The sequence below is a fragment of the Babylonia areolata genome, chromosome 19 (assembly GCF_041734735.1).
Source record: "Babylonia areolata isolate BAREFJ2019XMU chromosome 19, ASM4173473v1, whole genome shotgun sequence".
Lineage (NCBI taxonomy): Eukaryota > Metazoa > Mollusca > Gastropoda > Neogastropoda > Buccinidae > Babylonia > Babylonia areolata.
In genome coordinates this window covers 22105764-22128959 of record NC_134894.1, presented here as the reverse complement: position 1 = coordinate 22128959, position 23196 = coordinate 22105764, and the positions used below count along the sequence as shown (strand labels likewise).

The following is a 23196-nucleotide window of genomic DNA, read 5'->3' as shown; positions in this document are numbered from 1 at the left end:
TAGTACTGTGGTACTATCACCAACACCCCTCCTCGCTAAACAGTAAGATCATCAAGTTGTTATCACTGCCCCACTGAGGCAGATGTGGGATAACTGACCTACATTACTGAGTAAGTAAACATCATGTAAAAAAAAAATTATACATCTCAGCTGTAAGAATTATATTAGCCATTCGTTGCTTTGGGGATATAAGCACTCGACGCTTTTGAGTTAATCACAAGGGCACATTCTGGAGATACTGTCTTGCTACACAAGCGCTCTATATTATAGTCAGTCGTATCCGACTATGACCATCAGAAAAGCCGCAGAGGAGGCAACTGCTGTCCCTAGTATCTGGGCTAGAATTTGTTGCCAAAGTTACACTCCTGCTCTCTCGGCCAAGAGGGTTTTAGGACATGACTGAGTCGGCGTTGGGAAGGTTCCCGAAGGCCAACTAGCCCCCAACAAGGCTGCAGCACTAAGAGCCAGTGCAGTCTTGCCTCCTAGTTTGAGAGTCATTGTCCTTCACAGAAGACTAAACTGTAAATGACTTGCCAGTGCAACAGAGAAACCATTGAACATACAGCTCCAATTTTGGCTTTTGGTCCAACTGTAAGCTTATCGCAATCTGTGCGCTTTAAATTGGGCAAAAATGGGAGAAAAAAAAAAAAGTTCGCGCACAGGAGCTGTAGCCATCTGCTGCCGGTTCCGAGTCAGTCCTTTTCCCGCCTCTCCATCTTTTGATGTATTGCCTGCTGTCCTTGTCTTCCTTCTCCTTGTCGGGTATTTCCTGTTCAGGTTGGGGGTCTGTTTCCATCATACGATCCGATAGCCCCCCCCCCCCACCCCCCACGCCCCGACCCCACCTCCCCCATGCCCCCTACCCTCCTAACTCCCTCCTCCACCTTCCTCCCTTTCTTTCCAACTGCCCACCATCACTACCATCCTCTCATTATCTCGTCCTGAACCTTCCTACTCCATATTTCTCCGTCTCTCTGTCTCTCCGTCCCCGTCTGTCTGTCTGTCTGTCTCTCTGCGAGTTTGCCTAGAGCCTCCTTGTTTCTGTTTGTATCTCTAGTTTCGTTAAAAAAAAAAAAAGCAATCTTCCGCGCGCGCGCGCACACACACACACACACAGACACAGACACACACACACAGACACACACACACACACACACACACATGCACACACACGCACACACACAGACACACACACACACAGACACACACACACACACATACACACACGCAGACACACACACACACACACATGCACACACACACACACACACACACACACACACACACACACACAGACACACACACACACACACACACACACACACACACACACACACACACACACACACACACACTAATTGGAGGAGCCATGGCCTTGTCAGTTCAGCATGAAGTTGTACCTGTCAGTTAGCAGTGAAGGGTGGAAGAGTGGGGAGGTGGTGGTGGCGGGGATGAGGGGGGGGGGGGGCAGGGCTGAGGAAGGAGGGGAAGGGAGCAGGGGATGGGGGTAACTGTAGGAGTAAACTTTCCTCGCCGAGGCACAGTGGGTGTATAAACTGTGGGGTAACTGTTTAGGTAGTATAGGGGGAGGGGGATGGGGGGTGGGGGAGCGAGAGATGCACTTCTGATAAACAGCAGCAAACTCGGGCAGCAAGACTTGGAGCAAAAAAACACACCAAAAAAAAAAAAAAAAAAAAAACCCTCTGGGATCACCGTGTGGAAAGCATGGCATGCTGTTCTGTTGTGGACCATCCACAGTCTCAATGGCTGCAGTTGAGGGAAGACAGGCCTATATTTTTCTCGCCTAAAAAAACGTAGTAAAGAAAAGAAAGAAAGTATGCTGTCAAGATCTGACCAGCGTGTTGGTTTAATGTGTAGGTCAGGTATCTGCTCCGGTTTAAAACAAACAAACAACAACGACAAAACTAAAGAAAAAAACAACAACAACAAAAAACAACAAACCCAGATGTGGTGCAGTGTATGAGGGATCCGTCCACACACTTTGGACACCTCATTGAAACTGAAACTGAAACTTTCTCCGCAGCTTGCACTTTGAACAATTTTTTTTCCCATCTCCCAGGTCAACAGATGTGCAGACCTGCTTGTGCCTGGAACCCCTTCGTGTGCACACTCAAGCTTAAGATCAAATACGCACGTTAAAGATCCTGTAATGCATGTCAGCGACGGTCGGTTATAGAAACAAGAACATACCAAGCCGCATGTATCCCCCCGAAAACGGAGTATTGTTGCCTACATGGCGACGTAAAATGAAGAAAACGGCCAAACACGTAAAATGTTACATGTCTGTCTGAGTGTGTATGTGCGTACCTAAAATTTGATTGAATGACACAGGAAACGGATGATGAGCACCCAATGGCAGCCGTCAGTCGTCTCTACGCAAGTAGACAGCCTGTTGTGCAACTGACCCCGTGTTTGTAAAGCGCTTAGAGCTTGGTCTCCGACCGAGGACAGGCGCTATATAAGTATCCATTATCATATCAAATCAAATCTGGTGCAGTGTATGACTGAAGGATCGGTCCACACGCTTCGGAGACCTCCTTGAAACTAAAACTGAAACTGAAACTGAAACCTACTCCGCAGCTTGTAATTTGGGCACATATTGGGACCCGTGAACTGAAACAGACTGTTGCTGAAGTCACTCCACTACTACCACCGGTGCCGCCGTTGCTGCAGCTACTACTACTCCTGTTGATTTCTTCTTCTTGTTCGTAGTAATAGTATTAGTGGCAGTGGCAACAGTAGTAGCAGCAGTAGTAGTAGTAGTAGTAAAAGTAGTAGTAACAGCAACAGCGACAGCAGCAGCAACAGCAGCTGTAGTAGTAGTAGTAGTAGTAGTAGAAGTGGTGGTGGTGGTAGTAGTAGTAGTAGTAGTAGTAGTAGTAATAGCAACAGCGACAGCAGCAGCAGCAGCTGTAGTGGAAGGAGTGGTAGTAGTAGTAGTAGTAACAGCAGCAAGAGCAGCCCGGCAGCAGCTGCAGTGGAAGTAGTATTAGTAACAGCAGCAGTAGTACTGGTGGTGGTGGTGGTGGTGGTAGCAGTAGAAGTAGAAGCAGTCGTAGTAGCAGCAGCGGCTGCTGCAGCAGCAGTATTTGTAGTAATAGTAGAAGTAGTTATAGTAGTAGCAGCAGCTGCAGCGGCAGTAGTAGTAGTAGTAGTAGTAATAGCAGCAGCAGCAGCAGCAGCAGCATTTGTAGAAGTAGTAGTAATAGAAACCCCCGCCTAATTTTCTTTCAACAGTAAGCGGACAGGAAATGTATGGTTTCCTCTACCAAAGAAATCAGTGGCTGAAATAATGTGCAGTGGAGCTATTGAACAGAAAGAAAATATAAAACATTGCATAAATCTTTTCTGCGGGGACTGCCTGCTTAATTAAGTGAATCCTTTCCCCTACATTGTATTCTATAAACCCCCTGTACACAGACTAACTAACCGAATTACGACATATATTTCGCTTTATATATTCTGTCATGTGACTCATGTTGAAAAGTATTTGGTATATGACTTTTTCGCTTAACAGACTCGTTTAGGCATTTGTACCCTTAATGTGTCTCTTCATCCCTTCATCGCTATCCAGCATGTTGACAACAATAATGTTGAAACTGAATTTTTCACTTCCGAAAAAAAAAAAAAAATCTTGTGTCAGTAACAAAAAAACCATTAATCACAACTTTTCGATTAATCAAATTCAGCACTTCAATGACTTTGATAAAACCAGTAGATAATGACTGAACGCGTAAGTCTGGACAGTTAAGAGTATGATTTGGCAAGAGGTTTTTATGAACGCACAAGTCTGGACAGTTACAGAGTATGATTTGGCAAGAGGTTTTTATGTGCCACACTTATGATTTGGAACTAAACGTCAAATACGAAAAACCTTTGTCCATTGTGAAGGATTTTGCACAGACATATTAAATCATATCTCCAATCCTATCATCAACATTTCTTTTTCAAAACAATCATCTCATTTCAGCATCGACAATAATATTTGTCGTGTCTTAAAACTCTTGAAAATGGAATTCCAAATCCTTGTGGCATGTACACGAACGACAAAATATGTGGCAACAGTCTGGCAATGAGGTTTTTTTTGTGTGTCTAAAGCCTACAGCAGGTCAATAACTCCAAGCAACAGGAATAGTTGAAGAAGGCGGTAACAGCGCAGTATTTGTTGGGGCACACAACAACATCCGGGCTATCAACAAGCTTGGGCCAGTTACTAACTTCCCGGCATCCATCAGTCTGCAGTCAGGGGTCAGGGGTCAAGCAGGGAACAACAATAGTCATGTGTCTGTCGAAGTAGACGCCTCAGTCAAAAGCCTTTACAGACTCTTTGCGTCAATGGTCTCAGAATTCTGTGAAACGATTCCCCCACTTAAGAATTATTTCCGTGGCGGGTCCCGACATGTTGAGAGGAGGTGCGTGACTGTGTGCGTGACTGTTGTTTGTGTGCACTGACAGTGCACTGACTCGAACTGGAAAAAAAAAGTTGATTCAGTGCAGGTCTCGGTCCCTTCTGGTGCGGTCTGACAACGGTACAGAGAGGAAGTACTCAGGAACTCAGGGATTTTACTGTAAGAAAATACGGACCTAGATTTTAACTCACGTTGTTTTCAAGATCTCAACGACTTGGCTCTTTGTCCTGTTATTCTCCTCTTATGCTGCATCAAAGGACAATTTGGTTGTCACAGTGTAAAACCTAGATATTTATAACTGTTAACAATATCAATTTCTAAGAACACTTTTTTCTGATTTATATGGATGTACCCCCCCCCTCCCTCCCTCCTTTGTTTTCTTCTTCTTCTTCGTTCGTGGGCTGCAACTCCCACATTCACTCGTATGTACACGAGTGGGCTTTTACGTGTATGACCGTTTTTACCCCATGTAGGCAGCCATACTCCGTTTTCCGGGGCGTGCATGCTGGCTATGTTCTTGTTTCCATGACCCACGGAACGCTGACATGGATTAGAGGATCTTTAACGTGCGTATTTGATCTTCTGTTTGCATATACACACGAAGAGAGTTCAGGTACTAGCAGGTCTGCACACATATGTCGACCTGGGAGATCGGAAAAATCTCCATCCTTTACCCACCAGTCGCCGTTACTGAGATTCAAACCCGGGATCCTCAGATTGAAAGTCGAACGCTTTAACCACTCGGCTATTTTTTTTTAAATCCATGACTTTAGTGGGGTTTTTTTTTTGTTTGTTTTGTTTTGTTTGTTTGTTTTCCCCAAGATTTGGCGTTAATCCTGAGCAGTCGGAAGTCTCTTCAAGTTCTTCGACTGGTTTTGAAGTCCACTATGAGGGGGAAGCAGAGAGGAGTGGTGACGCTGCGTACAGGACTGTAGGCTTGGACTGACTGGCAGAACTCAGATTCTAAAAAGTATGTTCATTGTTGGTCCTGGGCCCTTTTGGCCTGGACTGACGAGTGAGAGAAGCTTTGCCAAAACACAGGCAACTATCCCACGACCGCCTAGAAATGGAGAATGTTGTTGATACGTCCAGGAGCGCAGCGCCCCCACGGATCAAATGTGACTGGTGACGCTGAGTGACAGTGAAAAGAATGGGTGTATGGGTGTATGCATTTCGGGACCGGTGACAGTGAAAAGAAGAGTATTGTGGCTGTGTGCAGGACTGTTTTGGGCGTGGACTGATAGTATAGAGAGATGGTGTGTGGCTGTGTGCAGGACTGTTTCTGGCGTGGACTGATAGTATAGAGAGATGGTGTGTGGCTGTGTGCAGGACTGTTTCTGGTGTGGACTGACAGTATAGAGAGATGGTGTGTGGCTGTGTGCAGGACTGTTTCTGGCGTGGACTGACAGTATAGAGAGATGGTGTGTGGCTGTGTGCAGGACTGTTTTGGGCGTGGACTGACAGTATAGAGAGATGGTGTGTGGCTGTGTGCAGGACTGTTTTGGGCGTGGACTGACAGTATAGAGAGATGGTGTGTGGCTGTGTGCAGGACTGTTTCTGGCGTGGACTGACAGTATAGAGAGATGGTGTGTGGCTGTGTGCAGGACTGTTTCTGGCGTGGACTGACAGTATAGAGAGATGGTGTGTGGCTGTGTGCAGGACTGTTTCTGGCGTGGACTCTTGACAGTGCAGAGAGGAGTAGAGCATGATGTTGTAGCGTACTGACTGGTCCGTTTTCCGTGGTCTGTCTCTCTGTCTGTCTGTGATCTGTTTGACAGTCTATTGTCTGTCTGCCTGTCTGTTGTATGTCTTTATTCCTTCCGTGTTGTGTCTGTGTTCTGTCTGCCTGTCTGTATTCGTGTTGTCTGTCGCCAGTCTCACCGTATCTCTCTATTCTGTCTGTCTGTCCACCAGTGGATTTTCCCTATCTTTTGTTACCTTGGCAACATGTCAAAATCGTTTTGGCCTCGGGTTCATTCTGCCGCCAGGTATGTTGCCAGGCAACGCAAGTGATGCAGCATTCTTATTGGGTTCATCCTGTTGTGCATGGAACTATATTTGGAAGTGTCCTGGAATAGCGTTGACGGTGTGTGATCTTTCAGAAGTGACCTTCAGTAAAGGTCAGTCACAGCCCATGAGGATGTTTGCCGTGATAATGAATTGTTTTATTAGTTTGTTTGTTCAGTGACTGCAGCACAGAAGCTTGTGGCATTAGTATTTGTATTTGTATTTCTTTTTATCACAACAGATTTCTCTGTGTGAAATTCAGGCTGCTCTCCCCAGGGAGAACGCGTCGCTACACTACAGCGCCACCCATTTTTTGGGTATTTTTTCGTGCATGCAGTTTTATTTGTTTTTCCTATCGATGTGGATTTTTCTACAGAATTTTGCCAGGAACAACCCTTTTGTTGCCGTGGGTTCTTTTACGTGCGCTAAGTGCATGCTGCACACGGGACCTAAGTTTATCGTCTCATCCAAATGACTAGCGTCGAGACCACCACTCAAGGTCTAGTGGAGGGGGAGAAAATATCGGCGGCTGAACCGTGATTCGAACCAGCGCGCTCAGATTCTCTCGCTTTCTAGGCGAACGCGTTACCTCTAGGCCATCACTCCACAGTGTCAGAATCAGCTTACTGCCTGCTTACATAAGATTTTCCAAAAGTTTCCAAACTGTACGACTGAAAAAAATTTTTTTTTTTTTTTTTGCTTGTCTAAACTGATCTTTACGTGGACGAAATGAGATGTAGTTTAGCTGGTATTTCAACGTTATTATCCGGCAGTATGCTTAACTTCATTTAAGACTTACGTTTTCTTCTTCTTCTTCATCATCTTCGTTTTCTTCTTCTTCTTCTTCCTCTCCTCGTCCTTCCTCTCCTCATCTTCTTCATCTCCTCCTCCTCCTGCTTCTCCTCCTCCTCCACCTCCTCCTCCTCCTCCTTCTTCTTCAATCAGTTAATAACTTTATTGTCTGAAATAGAGTACAGAAATTCGCCTAAAGACTCGTCGTAAAGAAAATAAAAACTCAGTTTAAAAGAAAGTAACTTTTAACAGTGAAGACATTCATTCCATCATTAAATCAAAACACTTATACGAACAAGGCGGGAAAGAGCTGGAGGTGAGGAACGAAATGGCGTTGCACTTTCATCATCACAGCGACACCCGAGTTCACTCGCATGTGTGAGTGGGATTTTACGTGTATGACCATTTTTACCCTGCCATGTAGGCAGCATGTAGGCAGTCATACCCCGGGGGTGACATGAACTGAGCGAGACGTGGGCGAATCATTTTATTTTATATTATTGTTTTGAATGACTTTTTTATTTATTTATTTAATTTTTTTTTTACATTATTCTCGGTTCTCGTCAACTGGAATTGAAAACTGACGAGTAATCAGCTCTGAGCTGGCATCTTGGTTGTTGTTGGCTGGGCGATAAACAATATGATTTGATTTGAATTGAGTTGACTGGCTTGCCACCGCGTGTTACTGGGTACGTTCTGTGGCAGGAACAGCCCACTGGGGGCAATTAGTGAATCGCTTTGTATCCTCCGTGGCTTTGCAAGGTCGGAGGTGAAGCCGTCTTGTGTAGCTGGCCGAGGTTTGAATGACAGGCGGTGTTGCCCGGTGTCTGTGAAGTGGAGAACAACATCACGCTTTCCGGTCCGCTGTCAAGTGCTTTCACGGCACTCGTAGGCCGCTTTCCGTCGAGACGACACTCTGCTCCTCGCTTCTTCAGTTCTTGTGCCAGTCACAGACGGTGTCATGTCGGATTATGCTTCCCCCCCCCCCACTCCCCCCCGCCCCCCACCTCCCTTTATCCCTCTGCTCCTCCGATCACCCCCTTTCAAATATTACGACCGGCTTTTGTTGTTGTTGTTGTTGTTGTTGTTTTGCTGCTGCTGCTGTTGCTTCTGTTGTTGTTGTTGTTGTTTTGCTGCTGCTGCTGTTGCTTCTGTTGTTGTTGTTTGCTGCTGCTGCTGTTGCTTCTGTTGTTGTTGTTGTTGTTGTTTTGCTGCTGCTGCTGTTGCTTCTGTTGTTGGTTGTTGTACGTGGTTCACACTATTTGTTAAGTATATTATTTCGCACAACAAGCAGTGTACCTAGCAGTGTAGGTAAATCTGAGAGCAATTTTTGCGCACTAAGGCTCACAATTTCCTTCCGGGCAGATAGGCCAACGCTTCTTCTTCTTTATTTTTTTCCAAATGTCCGAGGGGGTCCAATTTTCTGTGGGGCGCCTGTAGAGACAGGCATGTTGTTACAACGACAGCAGGTCGTGGGTCGCGAGACGATTGAGGAAGGTGGGGGGCGGGGTGAGGGGTAGGGGGGGGGGGGGGTTGTTGAGGCAGATACCCTGAGGAAGGAGGAGGAAGAGGACGGTGACTTGAGGTGACCCTTTCAGTGTGTTGAGAGGGGCAGGCAGTGGGACTGTGTCTGCTGGATTCTGGACTTAATCAGTCGATGGAAATAATGTGAATATTGTTTTTTGTACACGAGCAAATGATTTAGGTGTGCTGTTATATGTCACCGGGGGACCGCAGTATTGACCAGGTGGCTCACGTGGCTGGAAACGAGGTAAGTCCTATGCATCCCCAGTCTTTCTGGCAATGGAACACAATGCAGACTGTTCACCACAAACTGTTTGTATTGCTTTTTATTGTATTGTGTTATGTTGTGTTGTTTTTGTTGTTTTGTGCTGTATCTATTGTGTGATTGAGCGTTTTGTCACAACAGAATTCTCTGTGTGAAATTCGGAGTGCTCTCCCATCGGAGAGCGTGTCGCCACATTGAAGCACCACTCATATATCTATATATCTATATATCTCTCTATATATCTATATATATATTCGGGTTTTTTTCTGTCTGCAATTGTACTTGTTTTTACCACCAAGGTGTTTTTTTCCCCATACATTATCTTACCAGGGACAACCCTTTTGTTTCCGTATTTTTTTTTGTTTTTTGTTTTTGATGGTCTTTTTTGTTGTTGTTCTTGTTGTCGTTGTTTTTACATGGGGTAAGTGCATGCTGAACACGGGACGTTGGTTTATCGTCTCTTCCGAGTGACCAGCTCCCAGTCCACCGCTAAAAATGTGCTTGAGGGTGGATTAAAAAACAAACAAAACAAAACAAAACAAAACAAAACAAAGACAAAAAACGAACCAACCAACCAACCAAACAAACAAGCAAACAAAACAACAACAACAACAAAAAACAAAAACAAACGTTTTCTGAGAAAGTGTCTGGGTTTGTTCCAGTATACCTGTTATTTACCTGCGTGCTAGCTGAATCGGTAGCATAAGCAGCATTGACTTGAAGTCATGTACCTTGTGAATGGAGAGAGTCACTACTATTTGCCATTTGTCAACTCTAATGGTTCTGTACAATTCCTGCTGTCCACTCCTTATGTCCACTCCCCTGCAGTGTCCACTCCTGTGTCCACTCCCCTGCTATAGCCACTCCCTGTGTCAGTTTCCCCTGTGTACCCAGCTATGATCACTCCCTGTGTAAAATCTGTTCTGTCCATTCCATGCTGTCCGCTCCTCTGCCCGCAGCATCTCCCTCCCACGGAAAATGAGTGGTGGGTGGAGGAGGGTAGGGACAGGTGAAGGAAGGTTGGAGGAGGGGAGAGTCAGGGGGTGGGGGGTGACATAGAGAGGTGTGATGATGGTGTGAAGTTCTGTGTGGGGGATGAGGGTGGGTGGGGGTGAGGTGTAAGGAGAGGTGTGATGGTGTGATATAATAGTGTCTGTCCCTGACACTTTGAAGTGCGGATTTCACTAAGTGGCATCAGGAAATTACTTTGTATTTTTAGTTCCATCACAGGGCTATTTCATGGATGAATTTTGTTTTCTTCTGTTAATCACAATTGAGATTGGCAAGCGTTCTTTTAATGTTGAAGGGTACTTGAAAACAAATTAATCAGAAGTTTTTAGACAGCTATATCGGTATTCACTGGTCTCTTTTCGTTTTCTTCTCTTTTTTTTTTAATTCTTAAATTTGGTTCTGAAGGTGAGTGGAGACACACACACACACACACACACAGAGGAAGTGTATTTGACGCACATCCTTTTTTCTCTCTGCCTCTCTGTTTCTCCCTCTTTCTCTCTCTCTCTCTCTTCCCTACCCTCCCTCCCTGCTTCCCCCCCTCCCCTCCTCTCTCTCTCTCACTCCCTCTCATTCGTCTCTGTCATTGCCCCACATACTCAGTTTCTAGATTCGAATTTCTTTTAAAAGCAAACTGCTGAAATTCCTGTGTATGTATCGCTGTAGGAATCAAATGCCATTCAGATGCACAACATTCCCAGGCACGTATCTCATAGACAAACTGCCCGGGATCGGTAGACAAATTTCAGGGATCTGTTTTCGTTTTGGTGGGGATCTATGAACAAACTGGCAGGGAACTGTAGCCAAACTGGCAGGAATATGCAGTAAAGCTACCTGGAATCTGTGGACAAGATATCTGGCCACGTGACAAGGAGCCGTAAACAATCTCGCAGGGCCTAGGGATCTGTTTGTCAAACTGGCAGGGGTATAAAGACAAACTGGCAGGGATCTGGAAATATGGCAGGGATCTGTAAAGAAACTGGCAAGGTTCTGCAAAATACCAGGGATCTGTAGATAAACTGGACATGGGTAGAGCAGATATGGCAGGGATCTGTGAACAGACTGGCAATGATCCGTGAAATACCAGGGATCTGTAGATAATTTGACAGGGCGTGGAAACAAACTACCAGTGATCTGGAGACAGACCATACCAGGGATCCGGAGATAAAGTGGATCTGGAGATAAACTATGCTAGGGATCTATTGGTAAAGTGGATCTGGAGACAAACTATACCGGTCTGGAGCTATACCAGGGATCTGGAGATAAACTATACCAGGGATCTGGAGATAATGTGGATCCGGAGAAAGACTATACCAGGCAAAGTAAATAATTATGGAGGCGTACCAGGGATCTAGAGATAACGTGGATCTGCAGGCAAATTATACCAGGGCCTGGAGCTATACGAGGGATCTGGAGATGAAAGTGGATCTGGAGACAAACCACGTAGGATCGAGGGATCGCTGACGAGGAAGTGGCAGCCAAGGAGCGGTGTTTGTTACCGTGTGCAGCTCTCACAGGGGGGTGCCGCTGTCTGCCATAGTTACGGACCAATGTTTGCTGTGCTGTGTTACCCATCACGTGTTTGTCGCCAGTACACAGCCAATGTCTGACATTTTCTCTGGGGAAACGTGTCTGCTGTCATCAAAGTTTGCTGCTTCTCTGTGGACAATGCCTTTATCCTTTCGGTCTATACGCGTTACTATTTGCTACTCTGTGTATGTATCGCTGTTTGCATTTGTGTCTATGTAGGCTACACCACTCTTTGCATCTGTCAAATCACTGCGCTCAGCTCTTTCAGGTCTGGAGGCTTAAAACTTGCCTCTTTCCAAACTACCACCGCCTCCCGCTCTGCTCAGTGTACAGTTTCTATCGCTTTCTCCTTACATGTATGTGTGGTTTTATCTTTCGTTCCCCTGAAATAGAGTTTTGTATGCGTGTGACTGACGTGTGTTTAAGTGCCTTTTGTCTCTGTACAAGATCCAGCGCTATATGAATATTTAATGTTGCTATGACGATGATGATGATGATGATGATGATGATTGATGTTGTTATTGTTGTTGTTGTTGTTGTACCCTAGCCAATTTAATTACGCTGCTGGTCAGGCATCTGCCTAGCAGATGTGGTGTAGCGTATTATCATGGATTTGTCCGAACGCAGTGACGCATCCTTGAGTAACTGATCGCAACTGAATTATTATTATTATTATTATTTTATCTTGTTCATCAATTCACAAAGTAGTAGTAGTAGTAGTAGTAGTAGTAGTAGTAGTAGTAGTAGTAGTAGTAGTATCATGATCATATCATATCATATCATTATCATTATCATTACCATCATTCACTATTGCCACTGTTTAGTCATCACTATTAATTGTCGCCGTTTCTGGACACCGCTGTTTGTCTGTCAGTTTGGCGGGACACCACTGTTTGCCAGTCTGTCCACAAGAATTATAACCATTTCATCATTCTGTTTGAGCATCATTGTTGGTCGGTAACGCTGCGCCAGTCTGCTGCGGGATCAGTGTGCCTGTTCTGTCTGTGTCAATGTTTATGGTCATATAGGGTATCGAGTCTGAATGAGTCATACCTCTTGTTCTGTGAAAACAAATCACTATTTGCATGATCTTCTCTTGGGATCTGTGTGTGTCTAACTAAAGAATACTGTTATTCTGTTGATGTTTGATGTTAATATTCTATCCAGGGATCAAGTTTGTGTTGATAACCTGTCTATGAAGCATATACTAGAGCCGGTGGCCTAATGGTAACACAATCATCTTCTTACGTCGATGTCTCCGATTTCTCAAGCTAAAAAAAAAAAAAGAACCAAAACAAAACAAAACAAGAAGAAGAAAAAAATATAAATGCCTTGGAAATTGGAAAAAGAAGAAGAAGAAGAAGAAGAAGAAAAGAGAGAAAATCATGTAGATTTGGGAGTCGGTGTACACTTCGAGAGCGAGTGCCAATGTTTATTCATCACTACTTGTCGCTGTTTGTGGGCACTGCTGTTCCTCAGTCACTGTGTCTGAGCATCACTGTTTGCCAGTCTGTTCCACAAGTGTCAATGTGTATGGTCATATATATTTTTTTTTAAATCGGGTATTGAGTCTGAATGAGTCATCCTCTGTAAACAAATCACTATTTGCATAATCAATCCCCTCTTGGGATCTCTGTGTGTCTAACTAAGGATCACTGTTATTCTGTCTATGGATGATGTTGATATTCTATCCATGTGTTAATCGGGTCTATGAAGCATGTACCAGAGCGGTGGCCTAATCGTAACGGAGTCGTCTCCCTTCTTCTTCTTTCCGTTACACGACCAACATCGACTTGCCGATGACTCTGTCGTGGTTCATGCATGCTGGGTATTTTCGTGTCTCCATAACCCACCGAACACTGACATGAATTAAAGGATCTTTAACGTGCTTATTTGATCATCTGCGTGCGTATACACACCAAGGAGGTTCAGGCACAAGCAGATCTGCACATATGTTGACCTGGGAGATTGGAAAAAATTCCACAATTTACCCACCAGGCGCCATTACCGTGATTCGAACCCGGAACCCTCAGATTGAAAGTCCAACGCTTGAACCACTCGGCTATTGCGCCCGTCAACTTCGTTGATGTCTCCGATTTCTCAAGCTAACTGTTTAAAAAAAAGAAGAAAGACAGACAGAAAGAAAGAAAAAAATTCGCATGCCTTGGGGAAAAAAAGTAGATTCGGTAGTCAGTGTACGCTTCTAGAACGTGTGTTCAGTTCTTGGGAACGCGGTTGTTTTTTTGCTTTTCTTTCTTTCTTTCATTTTTTTCCAGGATTACACACGTGTTTAGTCGCTTCAATGACGAACACGCCATCTCGTTTGGCAGAACAGTTGGCAATAAGAGGATTTCCGCATGGTAGACAACTTTGATCGGAACAACCGGAAGTAAGGTTTCACGCGTTACGAACTTTGAGTTTTAGTTGCCAACTTCCATCTAGTTGGTGACTGCACGCTTAGTAAGGACCCAGGAAGCGAGTGTCTGCCGGTTTGAGTTCCATAAATGTTACCCCCTTCTACCCTTCCCCAGACGTTTAGTGGTAGTATTCATGAGTGCTAGACATCCGGGTTAGACTATAAATCGATGTCCCGTTTGCAGCATGCACTTAGCGCACGTAAAAGAACCCACGGCAGCAAAAGAGTTGTTCCCTGTAGCAAAATTCTGTAGAAAAATTCCCACCTTGATAGTAAAGTAATTCGAACGCACGTGCAGACGGACAGTAGTAGGTGGTGTGGACTGTGGCAACGCGTTCTTCCCGTGGAGAGCAACCCGATTTTCTCACAGATAAATAATTATATCCTGACACGAAAGTAATACAATGGAATGCAATACAATACAGTACAAACCAAGACAAAGCAAGACAGTAAAATAGATTACAATAGAATACACTAGTATCAGTATCAGTAGCTCAAGGAGGCGTCACTGCGTTCGGTCAAATCCATATACGCTACACCACATCTGCCAAGCAGATGCCTGACCAGCAGCGTAACCCAACGCGCTTAGTCAGGCCTTGAGAGAGAGAGAAAAAAAGAAGATAAATACATAAAATACTACTTCTACTACTACTACTATTTAAAAGGCCTTGATTAAGTCAACTCTAGGCGCACGCACGCACACACACACACAAAACAAACAACAAAAAAACAACAACAAAAAACACTAGGTTGCAATACACTAGAATAAAATGCACTTCTCTACACTACACTACACTACTCTACACTACACTACACTACACTACAATACAACGTAATCCGATGCGATGCAATACAAAGTTAGTCTGTCTTCAGCAAGCACACATGCATGTTTCCCCCTGTCCCAGAGAAGCCACGGTACGAGATGAAAATCTAGACAGGAAATACTGCTGCTATAAGAAAGCCTTATGCACGGTACACGTCCAGTATTATTGCCAGGGATCATGACACCCCATAAGGAACCACAATCACCATTCCGCCCACTGCTAGCGGGACAGAGGGACTCCCCCTCCCCCCGTCCCCTCCTCCCCCCCCCCCCCGTCGTCCCAATGCAGGCGGCATACAAATCGGCAGAGAAGTGCCCAGTGCCCATACTAGTCAGCCTCAAGGCACAGAACAGTGAATGGAGGTGACGGGTGAACTATTGACTGCCCCTCCCGTCGACAGACAGAAAAAAATAGAAAGAAAAGAAGAAAAAGAAGAAAGAAGAAAAATAAAGGGCGGGGGGGGGGGGGGGGGGGGGGGGGGGGGGGGGGGGGTGCGGTGGTGGGGGGGGGGGGGGGGGGGGGGTAGGAGGGGGCTGGTCATGGGACGGAAGTGTTGCATGAAGGAGAGAGGGTGACAGACAAAGGGAGAGAGAGAGAGAGAGAGAGAGAGAGAGAGAGAGAGAGAGAGAGAGACGCACGGAAGGACTAACAGTCAGACAGACACAGACACAGAGAAAAATACAAAGGGAAAGAGAGTGAGAGAGAGAGACAGACAGAGAGACAGACGGACAGACAGACAGATACGGACACAGAGAAAAATACAGAGAGAGACAGAGACAGACAGACAAAGACAAACAGAGAGAGAGAGAAAGACAGACAGACAGAGACAGACAGACCGACTGACAGACAGACAGAGACAGAGACAGAGACAAACAGAGACAGAGAGAGAAACAGACAGACACACACACACACACAAACTCAAACCGAGAAATAGAGAGTGTGAGACATTATGTGCGTACGGAGGAGGAAGGAGGGTGGTGGTGGTGATGGAGCTCACGCATGAGGAGGGAGAGGGAGAGGGAGAGGGGTGTGAGGGGTGCGGTGCAGTGATGATGAATCAGGGCTGTGAGTGGTGACCCCAGCAGCTGACCCTGTCGGTGGGCCTGGTGGGCATGGTGGGCATGGTGATGGTGATGATGGTGATGGTGCTGTGCAAGTAGAGTCATGCTGTGCTGTGGATCTGGGCTGTCAGTTCTGGCTCTCGGCTGTCCCTTCAGTGCGGGCAGTGGGCGTCACGCCCTGATGATGGTGTTGTGTTCTGTTGTTGTGTTGTGTTGTGTTTTGTTGTGTTGTGTTGTGTTGTGTTGTGTTGTTAGTGTAGTGTAGTGTAGTGTAGTGTAGTGTAGTGTAGTGCAGTTTAGTGTAGTGTAGTGTAGTGTAGTGTAGTGTAGTGCTGTGCTGTACTGTGCTGTGTTGTGTTGTGTAGTGTAGTGTAGTGTAGTGTAGTGCTGTGCTGTGCTGTGTTGTGTAGTGTAGTGTAGTGTAGTGTAGTGCTGTGCTGTGCTGTGTAGTGTAGTGTAGTGTAGTGTAGTGCTGAGCTGTGCAGTGCTGTGTGGTGTTGTGCTGCGTTGTGCTGTGTTGTATCGTATCGTGTCGTGTAGTTGTCGCTGTGTTGTGCTATGCTGTGCTGTGTTGTGTTGCGTAGTGTCGTGCTGTGTTGTGTGGTAATGTGTCGCGTTGTGATGCGTTGTATTGTGTTGCATTGCTATGTGTTGTGTTGTGTTGTGATTGTGCTGTGCTGTGTTGTGACGTGTTGTGTTTTTATGCGTTTAGTTGTGCTGTGATGTGATGTATATAGTTGTGTTGTGTAGTTTAGTGATGTGTTGTGTTGTGTTGTGTCACGATGTATCGTTTTGTGACGTGATGTATTGTGAGGAAATGCGTTGTATTTCGTTAGGTTGTGTTGCGTAAGGTTGCGTTGTGTTGTGTTGTATTGGATTCAGTTGCATTGTACACGGCATCTATTGCGTTGTATTGTGTTGAGTACCTTTCTTTATCACAACGAGACAATAAAAGAATGTAGTGTATTGTAGTGTCTTGTGTATACTTTTGGTCACAAAAAGATTTTTCTGCGTGAAATTCGGATTGCTATCTGTGCACGGATCCGAAACTATTAACATCCGTCTAAATGAAATGAATCATAATGAAATGACCTGAAATCAAATCAGTGAGATCAACTGAGAGGAAATAAAATGAAATGCTTTACAATCAAATCAAATGGAATTAATCAGGAAAAAAAAAATCAAGTCTAGTCGATTTTTTAAAATCAAATCAGGCGAAGAAATGAAAACCAAACCAAGCTGAGCGGAACCAGATTAGTCAATCGAAACAGAGCAAAATCTTGTGAAAAATTAAATCAGTTTAACAAACTTAAAATCATACTCACTAACAGAAAACCATTTGAAATCGGAGTGAATCGGACAGAAAAACAGAAATGAGATCACATTAAACTGATTCAGAAGACGAAATTGACAGAAAATCAAAAGGTGCTAGGGAGTGGCTAATATAACTCACCGTAACCTGTGGCACTGAACAGTCATAACTGACCGTAGTCTGTTGGGTGATGGGAATGACAACTGTCGGTCATTGACCAGGTCTTATAACTGATTGACCGTAACCAGATTGCTGATGACCTATAACTGACCACAACGTGTGTTGCTGGGAAGTTATAACTGACTTCCACTGGTGGTGATGGGTACTTACATCTGACCGTAACAGATGTGGAGTTGGGGGACTTATAACTGACACATATTCAAGATGCTGGCGACTTATATAACTGACCGTAAGCTGTAGTGATGCAGGGAACTCATAACTGACCATAACTCAAGTAATACTGATGATTCATAATTTTCCGTACCCAGGGTACTGGGGAGTCAGTGAGAACAGAATAGAATAGAATACTGGAATAGAATAGGTCTTTATTACCAAGTGAACCGGGGTCACAACTGAGGAACATTGGGGAGAGAGGGGTATGCAGGAGGCGCGCGGGGGTTGGGGCGGGGGATAGTACATGAAAGGTACAAAATTAAATCTAAAATCATATACAAACACAGATATATTAGAATTATAGACACGTACTCATATACTTATGCATGTGCACACACACACACACACACACACACACACACACACACACACACACACACACACACACACACACACACACACACACACACACACACACACACACACACACACACACACACACACACACACACACACACACACACACACACACACACACACACACACACACACACACACACACACACACACACACCGTAAGGTGTGCAGTGACTTACACATGATGAGAACTCCTGTGGTGGTAACTTGATTGAAAGGTAAAACGCGACGAACCTAATGAGCAGAAGTTTGAATGCAGCTGTCTATGTGACAGCATGGCCTCGCGACCACGCTTCATTACATGCTCAACTGTCATTCTGTTGTGGCGCTCTCTGATGGTGTGGACTGACTGACCGTAACAAGCGTGCTGGGAACTTATGACTGACCATAACCTAACAAGCCCGGAAACGACAGTGTCTGGCACTGCAGCCTCAATCACGACTCTCCGGACGGGCCGGTGGAGTCCCCCTCCTCCACTGACCGCGTAACGTGATCATGAGGGAGTACCACCACTACACCCTCAATTCCCTCACACCCCAAACCCCCTCCCCCTCCTCAGCCCCCGGCGTCTGACCACACGAGGGGTCATGTCCCCTTAAACACATTGCCTCACTCATTTTCCTGTCGCATCAACCACAGGACAGTGCTCTGATTGAGTTCCGTTATCCGCCCTTCTCCCAAAGAGGGAGACAGAGTGAGCGAGAGAGATGTAATTTGACTGGGACATCAGACTGGACCTTCGCCTCCATGTTCTTTCCCCGACGTTTTTTACCCTTTCAGTGAAGAACAAGCACAGAAAATGAGTCCAAATTCGATTCAGGCACTGAGGGACTGACAGACCGACAGACAAACAGACAGAGGAAAATGTCACGTGCGTGGTGTGGGGTAGAGAGCGGCACTCTTAGTGGGTATATCAGAGTGTGACTGAAATCCGTGGTTCAATTCGGGCAGCAACTGACGCCCGGCGGTTGGGTTCAGTACAGGGAGGAGTTCCTTTTTTTGTCAGTTCCTTTTACAAATTCTGCTTGTGCCGTCATGTTTTTCTTGTGCAGAATCATGGACAAAATTTAACACGTGCGTTAACCCCTTGATGTTTTTTTTCCTTTCCAAGTCAAAGTGAAAACATTTTCTTCAGAGTTTAGAACAATGCAGTGTTGTAAAAGAAATAAGTACAATACTTAGCATCAGCATAGACTTGATGATCGACACTTTGCTGAGATAAAGTGTGCCAAGTAACACTCACTACTTGAAAATAAAACAAGCTAAATGATGACTGCCACAAAAGTTATGGAACAGCATATGTATCAACATATTTTCTCTACATTCAAACGGTATGAGGGTAGCGGGAGAGGGTACACGGCTTCCTTCATAGCGGGGTCCATACACTGACCTGCATAGCAGTGGGTATAAAAGGGTCATACTTTAAGATAAAAGTGAATGGGAAGCCTGTACAGAAGAGGTGTGTGTGCGTGTGCACGTGCGCGCGCTCAAGTTTACTCAAAGAGAGAGAGAGAGAGAGAGAGAGAGAGAGAGGTTCGTGTTTCAAAACTCCCTGCACCACACACTTTCTCTCCCTTTTCTCTCTCTCACTCTCTGTGCTTCCATACTTTTCCACACCACCCTTCCACCTTCCCCTTCCATTCCAAGCTTGGAGCTTTCAATAACCTCCTTTCTTTCAACCCTCGCTCCCCAACCGACCCTCGCCCCTCTCCCCCATACACCCCTCACCCCCCCTTCCTTCCACATCTGGTGCCAGAGTGTGTAATCAATAAGCTCAGCGCGCTGCCAGTCTCTCTGCTAGCAGGTCAGAGCTGGGCTCTCTACAAGCGTTCTCATTGGTCGCCGCCTTCTGCTTGGGTACCGCGGTAGCTCAGTGTGTAAAGGGCATAGGAGGAGTGTGTAGCAAGCCAGCTACCTGTGCTTGGGGAGAAAGAAAGAGAGAGAGCAGAGAGGGAAAGAGAGGGAGACAGGGAGATAGCAGGCAAGAAGCTGGCACACACAACAGTCAGTGAGGAAGAAGCAGCAAAGAGGGAAGTCTAGTGTTGGCGTGCTTTGCTACACTACTCCTCCTCCATCTACTACCAGCACCACCGTTCTTGTTTTTGCTCTCTCTCTGTATTCCGCGGAACGTCTTTCGTTGTTTTGTGTTTGTTTTGCTGGAGCAAGCTTCAAGTTTTTCATTCGGCGTTCGTCGTGACTTCTTGACTGACTTCATCGGGGGGGAATATTACTGCTTGGCTGGCTGGTCTCCGTGCTGTGTGATGCAGCTTACGTCCACCTGAGGTAAAAAGTTGTGGGGGGAGTTTGTGAGTGTGAGAGGGTGACGAGTTGGGAAGTTGTTGGGGTTACCTTGTGTGTGTGTGTGTGTGGGTGTGGGTGTGGGTGGGGTGGGGGTGGTAGCGTGCTGTGTTGATGGGTGGCGATGGGTGTGGAAGGTTTGGAGATAGGGGCACAGATAAAGGCGCTCTCACCTCTCTCTCTTGCTCTGTCTCTCTTTCTCTGTCTTTCACCCCACCTCCCTCTCTCTCTCACGCTCTCATCCTCTCTGTCTTTCATCCCTCTCTCTCTTTCACCCACTCTCTTTATCTTCCGACTTCTCTTTCTCATTCTCTCGCTCTCCCTACTGAATCAACTTTTACATCGTGCTTCTGTTGACACCAGAGTGAAAGAGAGAGGAAGATTGTGTGTGTGTGTGTGTGTGTGTGTGTGTGTGTGTGTGTGTGTGTAGTGGCGGGGTGGTGGTGGGGGGGGGGTTGTGGATGAGGGAGAAGCGAATTCTTCTACACTTCGAGAACAACAAACACAACGCTGTGTGCTCGTGCTTCTTTTCCCTCCCTTCCTTCTACTGTGGGGAGAGAGGGTGAGGGAGAGAGAGGGCTGTAAGAGGGAGAGAGAGGGTGAGGGAGAGAGAGGGTTGTAAGAGGGAGAGAGAGGGTGAGGGAGAGAGAGGGTTGAAAGCGGGAGAGAGAGGGTGAGGGAGAGAGAGGGCTGTAAGAGGGAGAGAAAGAGGGTGAGGGAGAGAGAGAGGGCTGTAAGAGGGAGAGAAAGAAGGTGAGGGAGAGAGAGGGTGAGGGAGAGAGAGAGGGTTGTAAGAGGGAGAGAGAGGGTGAGGGAGAGAGAGGGTTGTAAGAGGGAGAGAAAGAGGGTGAGGGAGAGAGAGGGTGAGGGAGAGAGAGAGGGCTGTAAGAGGGAGAGAGAGGGTGAGGGAGAGAGAGGGTTGTAAGAGGGAGAGAAAGAGGGTGAGGGAGAGAGAGAGGGCTGTAAGAGGGAGAGAGAGAGGGTGAGGGAGAGAGAGGGTGAGGGAGAGAGAGAGGGTTGTAAGAGGGAGAGAGAGGGTGAGGGAGAGAGAGGGTTGTAAGAGGGAGAGAAAGAGGGTGAGGGAGAGAGAGAGGGTTGTAAGAGGGAGAGAGAGAGGATGAGGGAGAGGGAGAGAGAGGGTTGTAAGAGGGAGAGCGAGAGAGAGAGTTGTAAGAGGGAGAGAGAGAGAGTTGTAAGGGAGAGAGAGTGAGGGAGAGAGAGGGTTGTAAGAGGGAGAGAGAGGACTGTAAGAGGGAGAGAGACAGAGAGAGAGAGAGAGAGAGAGAGAGTTGTAAGAGGGAGAGAGAGGGTTGTAAGAGGGAGAGAGAGAGAGAGACAGAGTTATAAGAGGGAGAGAGAGAGAGAGAGAGACAGTTATAAGAGGGAGAGAGAGGGTTGTAAGAGAGAGAGAGAGAGAGAGGGTGAGGGTGAGGAGAGAGAGGGTTGTAAAGGGGAGAGAGAGGGTTGTAAGAGGGAGAGAGAGGGTTGTAAAGGGGAGAGAGAGGGTTGTAAGAGAGAGAGAGAGGGAGAGAGAGGGTTGTAAGAGAGAGAGAGAGAGGGTTGTAAGAGAGAGAGAGAGAGAGAGAGAGAGAAAGAGAGAGAGAGGGTTGTAAGAGGGAGAGAGAGAGGTTTGTAAGAGGGAGAGAGAGAGAGAGAAAGAGTTGTAAGAGGGAGAGAGAGAGAGTTGTAAGAGGGAGAGAGCGAGGGAGAGAGAGGGGTTGTAAGAGAGAGAGAGAGAGAGGGTTGTGAGAGGGAGAGAGAAAGGTTTGTAAGAGGGAGAGAGAGGGTTGTAACAGAGAGAGAGAGAGAGAGAGAGAGAGAGAGAGAGAGAGAGAGAGAGTTGTAAGAGGGAGAGAGAGGGTGTGTAAGAGAGAGAGAGAGTGAGGGAAGAGAGAGGGTTGTAAGAGAGAGAGAGGGTTGTAAGAGGGAGAGAGAGGGTTGTAAGAGGGAGAGAGACAGAGAGAGAGAGTTGTAAGAGAGAGAGAGAGAGAGAGAGAGAGAGAGAGAGAGAGAGAGAGAGAGGCGGAACTCTGAACTCTTTTATGACCAGACCATTATGTCCGTTGCCAGGGGAGGGAGGGAGGGAGGGATGGGAGAGGGGAAGGTGGAAGTACAGGAGGAAAGGATAACACATAGTAATGAGAGAGAGAGAGAGAGAGAGAGAGAGAGAGAGACGTCGCACTCTTTTATAACTAGGTCATTTTGTCCGTGTCCAGGGGTGGTCTCTGGGTAGATAGGGGTGTGGGTGTGGGTGTGTGTGTGTGGAGGGGGGGAGGGTGGTAGTGGTGGTTCAGGGAACAAAAGAATAACACACATAGTTATCAAGATAGAAAGACCTCTGGAGAGAGAGAGAGAGAGAGAGAGAGAGAGAGAGAGAGCTATCGATCGTGAAGTGTGTTGTTCAGGTGAGGAGGTTGCTGCCACACCTTGAGCAGTTGCAGGGGGTCAGTTAGTCAGCTGCTAGCTGGCTGCTTGCCTGGCCGTGTGAATCACACACACACACACGCGCGCGCGAGTGCGCGCGCACACACACACATACACACACACACACACACACACTCTCTCACGGAGAACGCATGGTTCAATCGTATCATTCACTGTTCACACTGTCAACTCTCTCCCCTCAAGCTGGAGGGATATTATTATGAACATGGTTCCAGCAAACAGCCTCCAGCAGAGACTGTATAAATGGGGTTTCTCTGCCTGCTACCTATACGGCTCTTCGGTGCCAGTGTAGCCAAGGTACTGGGTAGGGAGGGAGGGAGCACACTTTCCACCGCCTCTCATCCTCCCCCCCCCCTCCTCCCCCCTATCGCTCTGGCCGGATGGTGTACTAATGTCAGATCTGTAGCATACACACCTGCCCTCTATTTCGTAGCCTGCTGCAGACCTGTGCTCCATACTAGCTAGGTTCCAGTCTGTGGCTATAATCCTCGCATAGTCAGATAGCCTCCCCATTTTATGGTACTCTGCAAA

General features: G+C 46.4%; 1 protein-coding gene across 3 annotated transcripts in view; it reads left to right on the top strand.

Annotated features, from left to right (window-relative positions):
- Positions 1 to 8805: 8805 nt before the first annotated feature.
- The window catches only part of LOC143293537 (uncharacterized), an 87292-nt gene continuing 72901 nt past the window's right edge, over positions 8806 to 23196 (top strand). For 2 of the 3 annotated variants that reach the window (XR_013056781.1, XM_076604457.1), the window contains exon 1: positions 19957 to 20205. The gene's annotated coding sequence lies outside the window, so the exon portion shown is untranslated. Of the gene's footprint in view, positions 9001 to 19956; positions 20206 to 23196 lie in introns of those variants that run through there. The other variant, XM_076604459.1, reaches the window with a different exon arrangement.